This window comes from Panulirus ornatus, chromosome 43 (genome assembly GCF_036320965.1).
Source record: "Panulirus ornatus isolate Po-2019 chromosome 43, ASM3632096v1, whole genome shotgun sequence".
Classification (NCBI taxonomy): Eukaryota; Metazoa; Arthropoda; class Malacostraca; order Decapoda; family Palinuridae; genus Panulirus; species Panulirus ornatus.
In genome coordinates, this window is record NC_092266.1 from 30,917,868 (window position 1) to 30,932,660 (window position 14,793).

Here is a 14,793-nt window from a genome sequence, read left to right on the forward strand (position 1 = left end):
TAATTGGACTGTACGGTTGGTTTGTATGTAAGTAAATATGGTTTATAATGGAGAGCTAAAACTCATATTGACTTTGTTGAGTAATTTCAAACCTTTTGATTTTTACGAGTAATTTTAAGGAGCGTAGTAGTGAAATATATGTAGCAAAGTCAACCCCCTCTCATCCGTTTTCTGTGGGTTTTGCTTCTAGCAATTTTCACCCTCGCGACTTTCATGGGTGTTTCGTCTGTAATCTAGTGGTGGTTAGAGGGAATAATTAGTGGTTGATGGAGAGGGTATGGCAGTGATTCGTGGTTGTGTGGTAGTACACAGGGATGGGGGGGGGACACTGTGGTATATTTGGTGCAGTGAATATGGGGTTAGCGTGCCTGACCGTGACGCATTCAAGGACAGGCAGTCCAAGGGTCGTGCGTATAGGTTCGAATCCTGTTTGCGGCATTGGGTCCACAGTCAACCCAGCTGTTCATCCATCCCTAGGGATTAGGTCGATGAAATGGTTACCTGGCTCAGGCTAGGGTATATATATATATATATATATATATATATATATATATATATATATATATATATATATATATGACGTCCATATGCCTTAAGGTACACATCTTGCCTTACCAAGAGATTATTATAAAAAGAAGACTTTGTTTTTTCTTCCTCACTGTGGTCATCAGCACAGCTGGGTGTAGAGTTATCGTGTTCCTCCTTGTACTGTCGGCCTCCAGGTCCAGGAACCGCTTGTGGCACTGCCCATCAGGTCCAGGAATAGCTTGTGGCACTGCCTATCAGGTCCAGGAACCGCTTGTGGCACTGCCATCCCGGTTCAGGTCCCGCTTGTGGCACTGCCTATCAGGTCCAGGCTCCGTTTGTGGCACTGTCCGTCAGGTCCAGGTACAACACCTTGTGGCACTGTCCATCAGGTCCAGGTACAGCATGTGGCAATTCCCATCAGATAATCAAATAGTTATAAATCTATTGGCGATTGCATGAAAAGCAAGGGTCTGTCTATCTTCTTCGCCAATACAAAAAAAAAACCCATCTTGAGCGTCCTCATTAGCTACTCTGTCTTGTGCCTTTCGGTATATACGAGTTGATGGAGTGAGTGGAGAATTGATACATCTATCATGAACACAATGTTCCCTCAATTCCTCCTGTGTATATAAACCATTTTCCAGATACCTGGGAATAAAGGAGGCGTCTTCAGTACAATGCGAATCGAAATTGTCCCACTCAATCACCTCCGGCCATTGAAAAGGTTCTGAAAATAAATGGCTTTTCTCTTTTTGCTCAGGGGTGAACGCCCGTCCCTCGTGTGTGTGTGTGTGTGTATGTGTGTGTGTGTGTGTAATTACCTATATGTATCGTTCAGAGGGGGATCTCCACACTCGTGGGGCCCCACATCTCGAACATTGTATAGTGTCACGTGATTATTTTTTCATACGTCAATTTGCTGTCCACTTTTTTAAGTTTCTTCATTCAGTTTATTCCATTCTCTGTTTTCTCTTTTTTTTTTTTCCTACGGAAGTACATCTTTATGTCTTTTCTGAAACGTTTCCAGCTCAATTTCAAGTTATGTTCTCTGATTGTTCTGTCCTTGTATCTTTCGAAGAACTGTTCACTGTCAACGTGAACATTCTGGTTTAAAAACCATAAAGTTGTGATCAGGTCACCCCTAACTCCTCCTTTTTCCATGGTGGACAGCTTTATGACCTCTGGCCTCTCACTGTAACTCGATATCAACTCTGGTCCAGTCTTTGTGGTTGTGTTTTCGACCTTCTCCGTGAGTTCTTTGTGCTTGTTCTAATGTGGTGACTCAATCCAGAGGAAGGTATTCTCGTCTTGGCCCACGATGTCAGACATCTTGCTGGGTATCTGGCCGATCCATAAACACGAACGAAGTTGTCATATTTGCGAGCAGACGACTCGATGCCAACAACCCCCCATACTTCTAAATGTTGTCTCTCATTTAGTCACTTCCTACTTCATGGAAAGTCGTCTGTGTTACAATCTGATTATCTTGTCTGCCAGTACCTTGAGGGACTACATTACCCTGTCTGCCAGTACCTTGAGGGACCTCATTACCCTGTCTGCAAGCACTTTAAGGGACCACATTACCCTGTCTGCAAGTACTTTAAGGGACCACATTACCCTGTCTGCCAGTACCTTGTCGGACCACATTAATCAGGCGACTGACTGGTCTGTATAGTTCAGCGCCTCTTTCAGGCCCCCTTTCTGAATGACAGATATGATCGTTGACCCCTTCCACTCCCTTGGTACTACTCTTCAGCGACCTCTTTAATCACATTTCAAATGGTTTTCCGGGTGTGTCTCCGCACGTATGGAGACATTTCATCTTGAGCTTCGTATAGCGTAAGGCTCATTAATATTCCCTGTAAGTCTTTCCTTGATATTTCAAAGCCTTCCAAGACCCCCTTTCTCACTCCATCTCACGGGTGTTGGGGCTGTAATGTCTGCCAGTGTGAAAAACAGCTTTTGAACTTTTAATTCAGTTGCTCGTCGCACACCCTGACCTCATCCTGTATAATTCTTGTCTCGGAATCCCTTCGCTTGATTAGTTCTTTTTAAATTGAATTAATTAATCTTGATGAATTAGGGAAAGATGAATTATCCTCTGCCTTCACCAATTCAATTTTTTTTCTTCAAAGTTTCGCTTGTATTTGTTAATGTGTGTATGTCTGATTGTGTATGTCTATTCATGTACGCATTTACTTATGATTCTATGTATGGATCATCGATATGAATGTATGTATGTATATCTGTGGCATACAATTGCATCTTATACTCTCTTTTTTTTCTTTTTTTTCTTTTTATTTCTACACGTAGGAGATATATAGGTAGTGATCTTTCTCCCCCATCCTCAGGGATATGTTCTGATAATATACACTTTATACGGAATAGTGATCAAGTCTTCATAAACACAAAGATTTTCATAAAGGCGTAGGGAAAATATGAACGCACGGAGCGGGGCAAAGTGAGGCAGGGGATCAGACCCAATTATTTTGAAATAGATTGCAAGAACATTCGACATTTGTGGCACCCGCGTCAAGGGTAATCTAATGAAGTTAGAAAAGTCGAGAAATGTAACGACTTAATCACCCACGCCAGTCGTAAGTGGGCACCTCACACGTCCGTCTAACCATGGCAGTCTCCCTCATTACATATTCCTCGTTTCTCATTACACCCTAACGTGTTGTGTGATTACTTTGAGTTCAACATGTCACATGCATACGTCCGCTGCCGTGAGGGTAACTGTGTGTGTGTGTGTGTGTGTGTGTGTGAGAGAGAGAGAGAGAGAGAGAGAGAGAGAGAGAGAGAGAGAGATGGTTCAAGGACACGGTATCTCCCTGTTATCATCATCCATACTGGGGTATTTAAGGTTATTTAAGGCGTTTCCTGTCGTTGCAACATTAAGCTCTTCATCAGACTTAACATTGAAGCTTATTTCGTGAAGCTTGGTATTGGATAGTGTGGGAAAGGTCTAATGTAGAAGGGTTGAGTCCTCTTTTGGAAGCTATAGGTTAGAAGGTGGAAGGTATTTAGAGGATTCAACTCTCCAGATAGAAGATATATAAATGATTCAACTCTCCTTATGGAAGGTATTTAGAGGATTCAACCCTCCACATGGAAGGTGTTTACAGGATTCAACCCTCCTTATGGAAGGTATTTAAAGGATTCAACCCTCCACATGGAAGGTGTTTACAGGATTCAACCCTCCTTATGGAAGGTATTTAGAGGATTCAACCCTCCTTATGGAAGGTATTTAGAGGATTCAACCCTCCTTATGGAAGGTATTTAGAGGATTCAACCCTCCACATGGAAGGTGTTTACAGGATTCAACCCTCCTTATGGAAGGTATTTAGAGGATTCAACCCTCCTTATGGAAGGTATTTAGAGGATTCAACCCTCCTTATGGAAGGTATTTAGAGGATTCAACCCTCCATATAGAAGGTGCGAGACGTTAGACGTTCATTAGTTAACCCTGGACAGAAGGCGTGTTATGCTGGCCAGGTTTGTCTCATCTCAGCTTCGTGTGTGTCTACGGCAGCGTGATGTAAAACATGCCGGGCGACATGCAGTGGGCGGCATGTAGTGGGCGGCATGTAGTGGGTGGTATATAGTGGGCGGCATGCAGTGGGCGGCATGTAGTGGGCGGCAGATTTACGAAAACTGGTAAAATGTCAATGTATGTGCACGTGTAGGGTGGCTGGGAGTGCATATATGTGTGTGTGTATAGTTACTGATTTTGCACAAAAGGGGAGGGAGTCATTCCCTGTGAAGTCCTGGGAGAGAGAGAGAGAGAGAGAGAGAGAGAGAGAGAGAGAGAGAGAGAGAGAGAGAGAGAGAGAGAGAGAGAGAGATCTGAGATAGGTAAGCGAATGTTTTTGTGTTTTTTTCACTATTTAATCTCTCTCTCTACTGTTGACCAAGTCCCTAAGTTGGATGGTATTGTCATTTAGAAGGTTCCAAAACCACCACACAACCACTCACACACACACACACACCCACACACGCACCCACCCACACACCCACTCACACACACACACACACACACACACACACACCCACACACACACACACACACACACACACACACACACACACACCACATCAGAACGTATCTTAAAAGCCATCCATACAAATGGTGTTTACCAGTAGACTCATAACAGATGATATATTACGTCAGATGGTTACTTTATTGGATTCCAAACTGGTAATTTATAAAGGTACTGACAGCTTCAGGGTCATTAGGTGAAGCCAGAGTTAACAACCCCCCCCCCTACACACTCTCTCTCTCTCTCTCTCTCTCTCTCTCTCTCTCTCTCTCTCTCTCTCTCTCTCTCTCTCTCTCTCCCGTAGGAATTCACTTTTAAATGGTTTAATTTGATGGGGAATTACCTTATTAGCATTAAGCTGACAGGGAATCTACTTGTAACAATATTAGTCTAATAGTAATATGATTAACATATCTTAAAATTGATTTGATAAAGGATTGGCTTCACTGGTGTTAATATAAACTGACACGTATTTATCTAAAGTTATCAAAAGGAATTATCTTAATTATTTGTTTTAGTCTTATGATAAATCGATGTTATTTGAAATATACTTATGATAATCTCTAAACCAATTAAAGTAGAATTATCAGTTTGATAGATTTGATTAATTGATAGTTGTATTGTATGACAGAGGATGCAATGTATATATAACTTTTAACATTTCCTCATATATATGTATTATGATCCTCCTTCCTTGATAATCACTCTGTATCATTGTTGTTTGTGGGAGATGAAGCAATTTAACATTTAACATTTAACATTTAACATTTAACACCCTAAAAACAGAAGAACTTTGCCAAAACGTATGACATCCACAATTAACCTAGAACATTAATTCCTAAGTGATGATGAGGGTAATTAATGAGGCTATATCAATTGGAGTACATCTTCAATAAATAATTTTTCACTGCAAAAGAGACTATGTTTCCCTGCTTCGACAAGTAGCGCCGTATTGGGCTGCGGGAATGTTTAGAAAGGTCTTGGGTCACACCCGATTTTCTTTGTTTTTTCACAGAAATTGTCTCCCTTGGGTAATTGTAAATATATTAATAGAATTATGATTATAATCATAATTATATATTTTCCCTGTTTGTTAGCCATTCCACTTCTCGTGTGTGCCTCACACTGGGTTAGCCTGACCAATATATTACAGTACAATAATAAGGACCTTCCCCCGTTTTTTGTTGGCGATGATGGTTATCGAGGGATGAGGGGGGAACTAAATTATTTTTCCTTCATGTTGGGAATTGTCGACGTTCATCTTGTTACCCAAGATTGAAGCTAATGTGGTAGGATTGTGAGGTAGGCAATTATTGTGTGATTAAATATGCTCATAATTTATTGCTTCGTATTTGGGTATAAATTGCCTTAGATGGTTAAGTCATATAAATTGTAATTTAATGATGATTCTTTCTAGGTGTTCAGGAATTTACCAAAAAAACAAACAAAAAAAAACATTTAAATAGTTGAATATAGGATTAATTTTTTAAGGGTATGACCATTAATTAATAATTCAATATACATAATTTTGTGTATAATTACATTTCAGAGATGCTTTATCTATGTTGTAGATTACATTTATCAGTTACGATTCTTTATCTCTTTACTGATAACGCATCAGTTATCATGAAATTATCTAGGAGACGAATTATCCAAATAATCAACTGAGGGAAAGGAATTTTTAATGTTGATGTTTGTCTCCTAATTAAAAAAATAAAAAGTGATGGATTTGATAGTTTCTTAAGTGAGCATCGAGAGGAGAGGGTTCGAATCTGAGTGCAGGTGTTGCGGGAGACTGGAGAAAGGGTTCGATCCTTCCTGTCGAGAGGCGACACACACACACACACACACACACACACACACACACACACACTGGCCTCTGTGGTGTGGTGATTAGCGTTGCTGACCATGAGTCAGCGAGGCCCTTGCCGGGGGTTAGACTTACATGGGTTCGAATGCCTGGGCGCGGCACTCGGCCCACAGCGAATCCCAAGCATCATCCTCCCCCCCCCCCCCTCGGGGCTTGCTCGGGCGTGCTTCTCCAAGCACGTTACTATCCCCTTCAAGCACGTGTGGCCCTACCTACCCCCACTCCCACACAAGCACGTACGTTTCCCCCTCCGTGCGTCAGCGCCATTTGTTTTCAAAGCCGTCCAAAAAAAAACACTTTCCCTTCACTTCGTTTCTCCCAAATATTTTTCCCAAGACGACCTACATCACGCCGCCCTGCCCCCACTCACTCCCCGAAGTCAGGGGCCTCGCTTCCTCACCTGCCCGTCCTCCTTCAGAAGGGACTACTCTACATCCAGCCGCCCCTGAACGCGCGCACGCTGTCGTATGGCGTCTCCCAGGCGCGCTCCCTCCTCCTCCTCCTTCTTCCTCCTCCTCCCTCGCTCTTTTTTTCCGACCCCCAATTACGGGTTCTCTGACGTTTTCCAGCACCCGCCAGACATCCGGGGACGTGCAGGGGAGAGTGTGCGATGTAGGTCTCTATTTCCCGTCCTTATGGTGCAAGTCTGTGGGGTTGTATCGCCTTGTCTGTCATCACAGGAGATACAGGCGTCTTCATGCTCCGGGTCGCCATGATGGACGTGTGAAATTCGAGTCTGAGAGCAAGACAAAAAAATTCTTGATTAACCTGTCGTGTGTTTCTCTCTGATTTGAATGCATTTGTTTTTTTAATTTACCTAAAGTCTTGGGAAATACGGGAAATATTAGAATATATATATTATACCCGGTTTATATTAGAGAGGTGGAGTAGCCAAACTTTTCAAGTACTCGCGAACGTGTTTTTTCCCGCCACTTCCAACGCTCCGGAATTCAAAATAAATTATTTAAATTATTTTCCGAACAAATCATATCACTGGCGAAAACTTTTCAGGGACATAAAGAATTTAAATGATGAAAATTAAAAGGAAATCCTGACCGTTAATCTGAAATTCAACTGGAAGTAGGAAAACTTTTTTTTTAAAAATTATCTGAACACGTGATGGAAACATTCCGGGAAAAGTGTTGCCACATCGCTGGCATATATTTATCAGGTTCTCATGACGAGGGGGGTGGAATAGGGGGTATTTGGGGGAAGGGGGAGGGGTTAAACCCCCCCCTTTCTTACTATTATATAAACGTCGTCTGTCTATGATCGTCCGTCACGTGGTGGTGTTTGGGTGATCAGCTGATCGTCCGTCACGTGGTGTTGTTTGGGTGATCAGCTGATCGTGTGTCACGTGGTGTTGTTTGGGTGATCAGCTGATCGTGTGTCACGTGGGTAGGACTCGTAATGTTGTTGTCGAGTTCAGCTGATTTGGAAGGAAATTATTTCCTCGACTTCTTTAATTGTTTTTTCAAGTGTTTACAAGGTACTTTCTTCTAACTTTTTTTTTAATTTGTTTTCCCTCAGCAAAGATGGGTTTGTTTCTGTTTGTTTGCTTGTTTGTTTGTTTTTTGTGGGTCCTTACGGGTGTACGTTTTGTATGTGTTTTTGTTGATATGATTTGCTTAAAAGCACTGGTCATACTCTCATGATCTCTCTCTCTCTCTCTCTCTCTCTCTCTCTCTCTCTCTCTCTCTCTCTCTCTCTCTCTCTCTCTCTCTCTCTCTCTCGTGTTAGGTTTGTGTAATAGACGAACGAAGGAAAGTCGATATAAAAAGTAGTGTGGGATTCAAAAGTGATTTTGAAATAGAGACGCAAGTAGATATGATTAATCGTCTCAAGATTTATATAAATATATATATATATATATATATATATATATATATATATATATATATATATATATATATATCATAGATTGTTTCCAACATCCTCTGAAATTGTTTACTAATCTGGTTAAGTAACTAGAAATTGTCCAAGTTAATGAAGACGTGTCTTGAAAGTAAGAAGGGCATTAGTGATTATTAAGCTAACACCTTATAACAGACGATCCAATCAAACGCCTTGTTGAGCCCAGAGAGGTTGTGTCACTTGAGGCGAACATCACGAAGTCTTCCATTAAATTAAAAGCCATATTGTCCGTCCGTATGAGTGACATCAGCTCGTTTTCGCCACTGTGAGATTAGAAAATGGGAAACAGTACAGGCATAACATTTTCTTTAATGAGTGTCTTTTTTTTTTTCCTTTATCTTGTGAACACAGGGACGATCTTCGTATTCTGAATGCAATGCACCATCGACCTAATTCCATCAAAAAAGGTTTCTTTTCTATCCTGATGGGCTGTTTCTATCCGTTTCTATCTACTCTTCTATTTCTATATTGCTAAAGTGTTGTTTGTGGATGTATAGCTCAGTAATATAGATAGTTATGTGCGTTTTAGTTTGATGTGTACTTGTGTGTGCGTGTGTGTGTGTGTGTGTGTGTGTACACGTCATCACCCCCTCCCCCATGTGGCAGTGTTGCCAACGTGGATCTGTGTAGTCATGCAAGCCTCTCCTCCCTTCGTGTGTTTGCATGCATGCTTACCATTATCCACAGTTAGCTTCATGGTTAAGGGGTGTGCCTTCCAACCCACCATTTCCACCCATTAGTTCTTCCCCATTTTCTAAATATCACCCACACACTGTTCTGTAACTCCCCCTTAAAAAAAAAAAAAAAAAGAGAGAATCTATACTGATTTATAATCTTTTTTTTTTCAAGCTTTTTTTTCTTTGTTCAAAGCTTTCCTCTCTCCTTCTCTAAGCTTAAACTCGTCCTGGCGGGGGGGGGGGGGGCCTGGTGAGGGGTTACTGAGCTAAAAGTAGACACAATTGGCACTTTCCATTAGTTCGCTGCCAGTGCGGGGTGGTGGTGGGCAATTTCGCTTTACGTGTTCCCCGTTCACTAAGCAGTTATGTGACAGTCTCTGTGAGCCATGTGTTATTTTCTGGGGTTTCTATTATTTTGTCGCGAATCATATTTACTGCTTGCTTCCATCACACGTTTTATTCTTTGTTCACTACACTGGGCTATATTACACACACACACACACACACACACACCACATACAAAGGAAGTAAGTGGATTTAACTGTCTTTTAACATGTTAGAACATTTGCAGTGTCCAATTTTAGCATTAGAAGCGTGGACGGGATAGAGTGAATTGGAACGCTGTGATATACTAGGGTCGACGTGCTATCAATGGACGGAGGGTAAACCATGGAAAGGTCTTTGGAATTTGGGTGGGTCTAGGGAGATGTGGTTTCGATGCATTGCACATGACGGCTAGAGAATGAATGCGAGTGGATGTGGCCTTTCTTCGTCTGTTCCCGGCGCTACCTCACTAAAATGGGAAACGGCAATCAAGTAAGTGTATATACATATAAGGTTTAGTACATATGTACATATGTACATATGTATTTTTAAGGGATTACTGACCCGGAAGAGTTTATGAAGTGGCGCAGCGGCTCAGAGCGTCTTGCGCATGTCACAATTCCTGCATCTTGACTGTGTTTACATCCGTGAAATGGAAACAGACGAAATATGCCAAAATCCATCACCTTCCAAGGTGGTTGAGGGTCTTTTGGTTGTTCGGGTCTGATACACTTGGGCGATGGGGGAATAAGGTGCTATATACACAGGGGCTGGAGAGGTGCAGGGATGGTTGTGATACATATCTGATTGTAATTACAACAGGATCTAGTTTTCCGTGAGAGTCCTGTTGTTAGGCAGGTCATTATTCAAGTGGCTTCTGTATCCCAAGGCTGCGCTTTGTCCCGTAGCAGGGAAATTTGGATTTCTTTAGGGTGAGAAGTTATTGAAAGTGTTATGGGATGTCGTCGTTGTGGTAGTTTGTAGTGTTGTGAGGATGGATGATGTCCAGATCGTTGACGAGAAAGAATAACTCGTGTATGTCTGGGGGGTTGTAGATTCACAAGGATGTATCAGGTGGGGTAAGTCTTTCAAGCTGAGCTGGAAGGGTAGGCGTTGCATATATATATATATATATATATATATATATATATATATATATATATATATATATATATATATATATATATATATATATATATATATGTATATATATATATATATATATATATGTATGTGTGTGTGTGTGTGTGTATATATATGTTTAGTCTGTTATGTCTGATGTGTGGTGTGTGGGGGAAGGGGACCCGCGACCAGAGGTTCCTAACATGTGAGGTAAGGGAAGTGTTTTATATAGTCTAGTTGCAGTTTGAAGATGAATTATGGAGTGGTGTGCATGATAGGGGTCTAATGACGTTGCAAAGAATTAATTTCTGGCAAGTTGAAGTAGAACTTTATTAGGAAGATCATTGTTTCATCGTGTGAGAGTTGATTGTCTGGCATTGCTAACGAGCCAGTGATTGTTCTGGGTGCTCTGTTTGGCGTGGTTCACTGCTTTGTTATATTGGCTTTTTTTTTAAGAAAAGGTGAAAGGCCAAGCAGGTGAGGCGTAGTTTAGGGTGGAGCAGATACATTGTGTGTAGAGGATATATATAAATTTCATGCTTTGTGTGTGTGTGTGTGTGTGTGTGTGTGTGTGTGTGTGTGTGTGTGTGTGTGTGTGTTTTGCAATGCATATGAACTTACCCACATGCATAGAGTATAGATAAACAGGAGTGGATCCTTCCCTTGATGCATATCTGACTGAATCACGACCCTGGAAAAGTCGGATCACATCCTGTGGTCTTGCAAGACATGAGTAAACTCGACTCAGTGTGCAGAAGGCAAGAGGGGGTCCCTCGCGCACAAGGCTAATTTGTATGCAAATCCGTCAGCCTGGGGAGGACGTGTGGGGGGCGGGGGGTTGTTTCAAGGCCCTGTTGTTGTTATATTGGGTGACAGTCACCACCTGGATTGGTTACACCAGCTGTGACAACAATAACAAGATAGGCAAGCCCGTTGTCAGAAGCCATCTGTCAGGGCTTGGGGTCTTCAGATGGTCTTTCGTGGTCTGTGGCCTCGTTCAAAGTATCTTTTTTTTATATACATCTGTATAGCTTTCAGAGCTATATATACATCTGTATAGCTTTCAGAGCTATATATACATCTGTATAGCTTTCAGAGCTATATATACATCTGTATAGCTTTCAGAGCTATATATACATCTGTATAGCTTTCAGAGCTATATATACATCTGTATAGCTTTCAGAGCTATATATACATCTGTATAGCTTTCAGAGCTATATATACATCTGTATAGCTTTCAGAGCTATATATACGTCTGTATAGCTTTCAGAGCTATATTCAGAGCTATAAGTCTTACATTCTTTCGAAGTTAAGTTCAAACACTGAAGATTGAGTTCTCGATCATGTTATTTTTGGCTCACTGGCCATAAATTCTGAGAATGGATATTGACCTTCGGTTGGAGGAAAAAAAAAAGAAAACCCATCTAAGAATTCTAAAGTAAGACTCGTGTGTCTAAATCTAAATTCTAACCACCATAGCGATTCGCACTCGCGTTAGAACAGATGGCAATAAGTGTGTGTGTGTGTGTGTGTGTGTGTGTGTGTGGGACAAGGACGCCCTCTGCCTGTCGTCAACGGTGATATAACGAAGCCATACAGTGAGGTATGATGTCATTCGTTCACTGTTGTATAGCGAAAATGTTTATCTTCAAGACCGTACGTCATACGTTCATGGCCGACGTTGTGATAAAAGGGGTTAGCGATGATAGCGATAAGTGGGGTCCATTAGGCTCAGGGAGGGAAGGAGGGATGGGATGGGGATGGGTCAATGGTCATTAACCACAGCTATTAGGCAAAGCAATGGTCATTAAGCGACACAACGTAATGCAGTCGTGATTGCTGTTCGACATCACACACACACACACACACACACACACACACACACACACGAACACGAACTCTCTCTCTCTCTCTCTCTCTCTCTCTCTCTCTCTCTCTCTCTCTCTCTCTCTCTCTAGGGCAACATTGACATCAATAACACAGGATCTCCTGACCCCATTTCAACTGCGTCGTTGCAAACTCTCTTTTGCGAATGAGATACCCATCAAATGGGTGCCTGTTAACGAGAGGCCAATTTCAATAGGGATGATTGCCTGATTGTCGTTACTGTTGAGAGGTCAAGAAAGTGTCACAATTAAAATTTCTTGCATTAGTTCTCGTGTGTTTAGTCACAGGTCGGGATTATTTGTATAATGTTTGCTTCATGTGGATCTACAAAATCTCTGGTTAATTGGTATCCTTAATGACTTAAACTCAAAGATTGGTTGTTTGAGGAAGGGGGGAGAGGGGATTGTGTGGGTGGTTTGGCTGCAGACGTAGTTTAGATGAAATGTGTGAGAGAGAGAGAGAGAGAGAGAGAGAGAGAGAGAGAGAGAGAGAGAGAGAGAGAGAGAGAGAGAGAGAATATGATACCCCCAGACACACAGAAATGGAGAGGTGTGTTGACTGTGAGGTAAAGAGAGGCACAAAATCAGACAGAGAAATGGACGGAAAGAAGACAGGGGCACAGAAATAGACAGACTAACAGAAAGAAAGAAAAAGGCGCTTAGAAACACAGACACAGACAGAGTGGGAGAGACAGAGTAATGTAAGCAGACAGATGTCTATATAACTCTAGAAACATTAATGAATCAATTCCTAAGTTTATATTTTCATTATTTCATCAATTTGTATAGATTCTTTTCAATAAACATCTCTAACCATTTTAATAACTTACTAACAAAATTTCTATCAAAAATTTAACTTATTTTGTTCACAAGTATATTAGGTATTTCATCATAAACTTTATTAACTACCGAATTAATTACTTTTATGCTACGAGGGTGGTAGTTCCCTTCTAACGAGGCAATTCAGCCTAAACTACCTCTGGTGACGCGGTGGTTCCCAGGGAGTGGTACGCGTGGGTTGTTATGTCCTGTTCTCAGGAGGGAATGTTCTTCCTGATGAACAACACTTGAAGTTAGATGGACTTCTCTGAGTCTGGAGTGCCATTTGTGGGACAAGGGTCCTGGGAGAGTCTCCTGGGTTGTGGGAGAGTCTCCTGGGTTGTGGGAGAGTCTCCTGGGTTGTGGGAGAGTCTCCTGGGTTGTGGGAGAGTCTCCTGGGTTGTGGGAGAGTCTCCTGGGTTCTGAGTGAGTCTCTTGGGTCCTGGGAGAGTCTTCTGGGTCCTGGGAGAGTCTCCTGGGTTCTGAGTGAGTCTCCTGGGTCCTGGGAGAGTCTCCTGGGCCCTAGGAGAGTCTCCTGGGTCCTAGGAGAGTCTTCTGGGTCCTGGGAGAGTCTCCTGGGTCCTGACTGAGTCCCCTGGGTCCTGGGAGAATCTTGTGGGTCCTGGGAGAGTCCTGGGTTCTGGGAGAGAGTCCTGGGTTCTGGGAGAGAGTCCTGGGTTCTGGGAGAGAGTCCTGGGTCCTGAGGGAGAGTCCGGACTCTCCCTCAGAACCAGGCGCCACACCTCGCCTGAGTTTATACAGCGTGAAATTGAAGGGCCGATCATGGTTCGCCTCTCTCTCTCTCTCTCTCTCTCTCTCTCTCTCTCTCTCTCTCTCTCTCTCTCTCTCTCTCTCTCTCTCCGTCTGTGTCCACGTCTGTGACTATTTCTGGTCCGCCCTGTCTCTGTGCCTCAACCTGTGCATATGTCTCTCTCTCTCTCTCTCTCTCTCTCTCTCTCTCTCTCTCTCTCTCTCTCTCTCTCTCTCTCTCTCTCTCTCTCTCTGCCTCTCATCGGTATATTGTATATATTGTATATATATTGTATATATTGTATATATATTGTATATATATATATATATATATATATATATATATATATATATATATATATATATATATATATATACAATAATGTCCACTAAAGTTATACGTAGATATATTCTAACACAATTGCCTCTCAAGCAAAGAGAAGATAGCGAAAGTCAGAGACGACTGAGAGAGAGAGAGAGAGAGAGAGAGAGAGAGAGAGAGAGAGAGAGAGAGAGAGAGAGAGAGAGAGAATTTTTTTCCCTACCGTCATGGCGGCCTCGGTAACATGACCCGGCTCTAAGAGTCGAGTTAATTCCGGTGTCGGAAGTCCACAACACAACATCTTATACAGGACGTGTGTGTGTGTGTGTGTGTGTGTGTGTGTGTGTGTGTGTGTGTGTGTGTGTGTGTGTGTGTGTGGGTGTGTCTGTGTGCGTGTGTGTGTGGGTGTGTGGGTGTGTCTGTGTGTGTCTGCGTATGTGTGTGTCTGTGTGTGTGTGTGTGTGTGTGTGTGTGTGTGTGTGTGTGTGTGTGTGGGTGTGTCTGTGTGTGTCTGCGTATGTGTGAGTGTGTGTGTGTC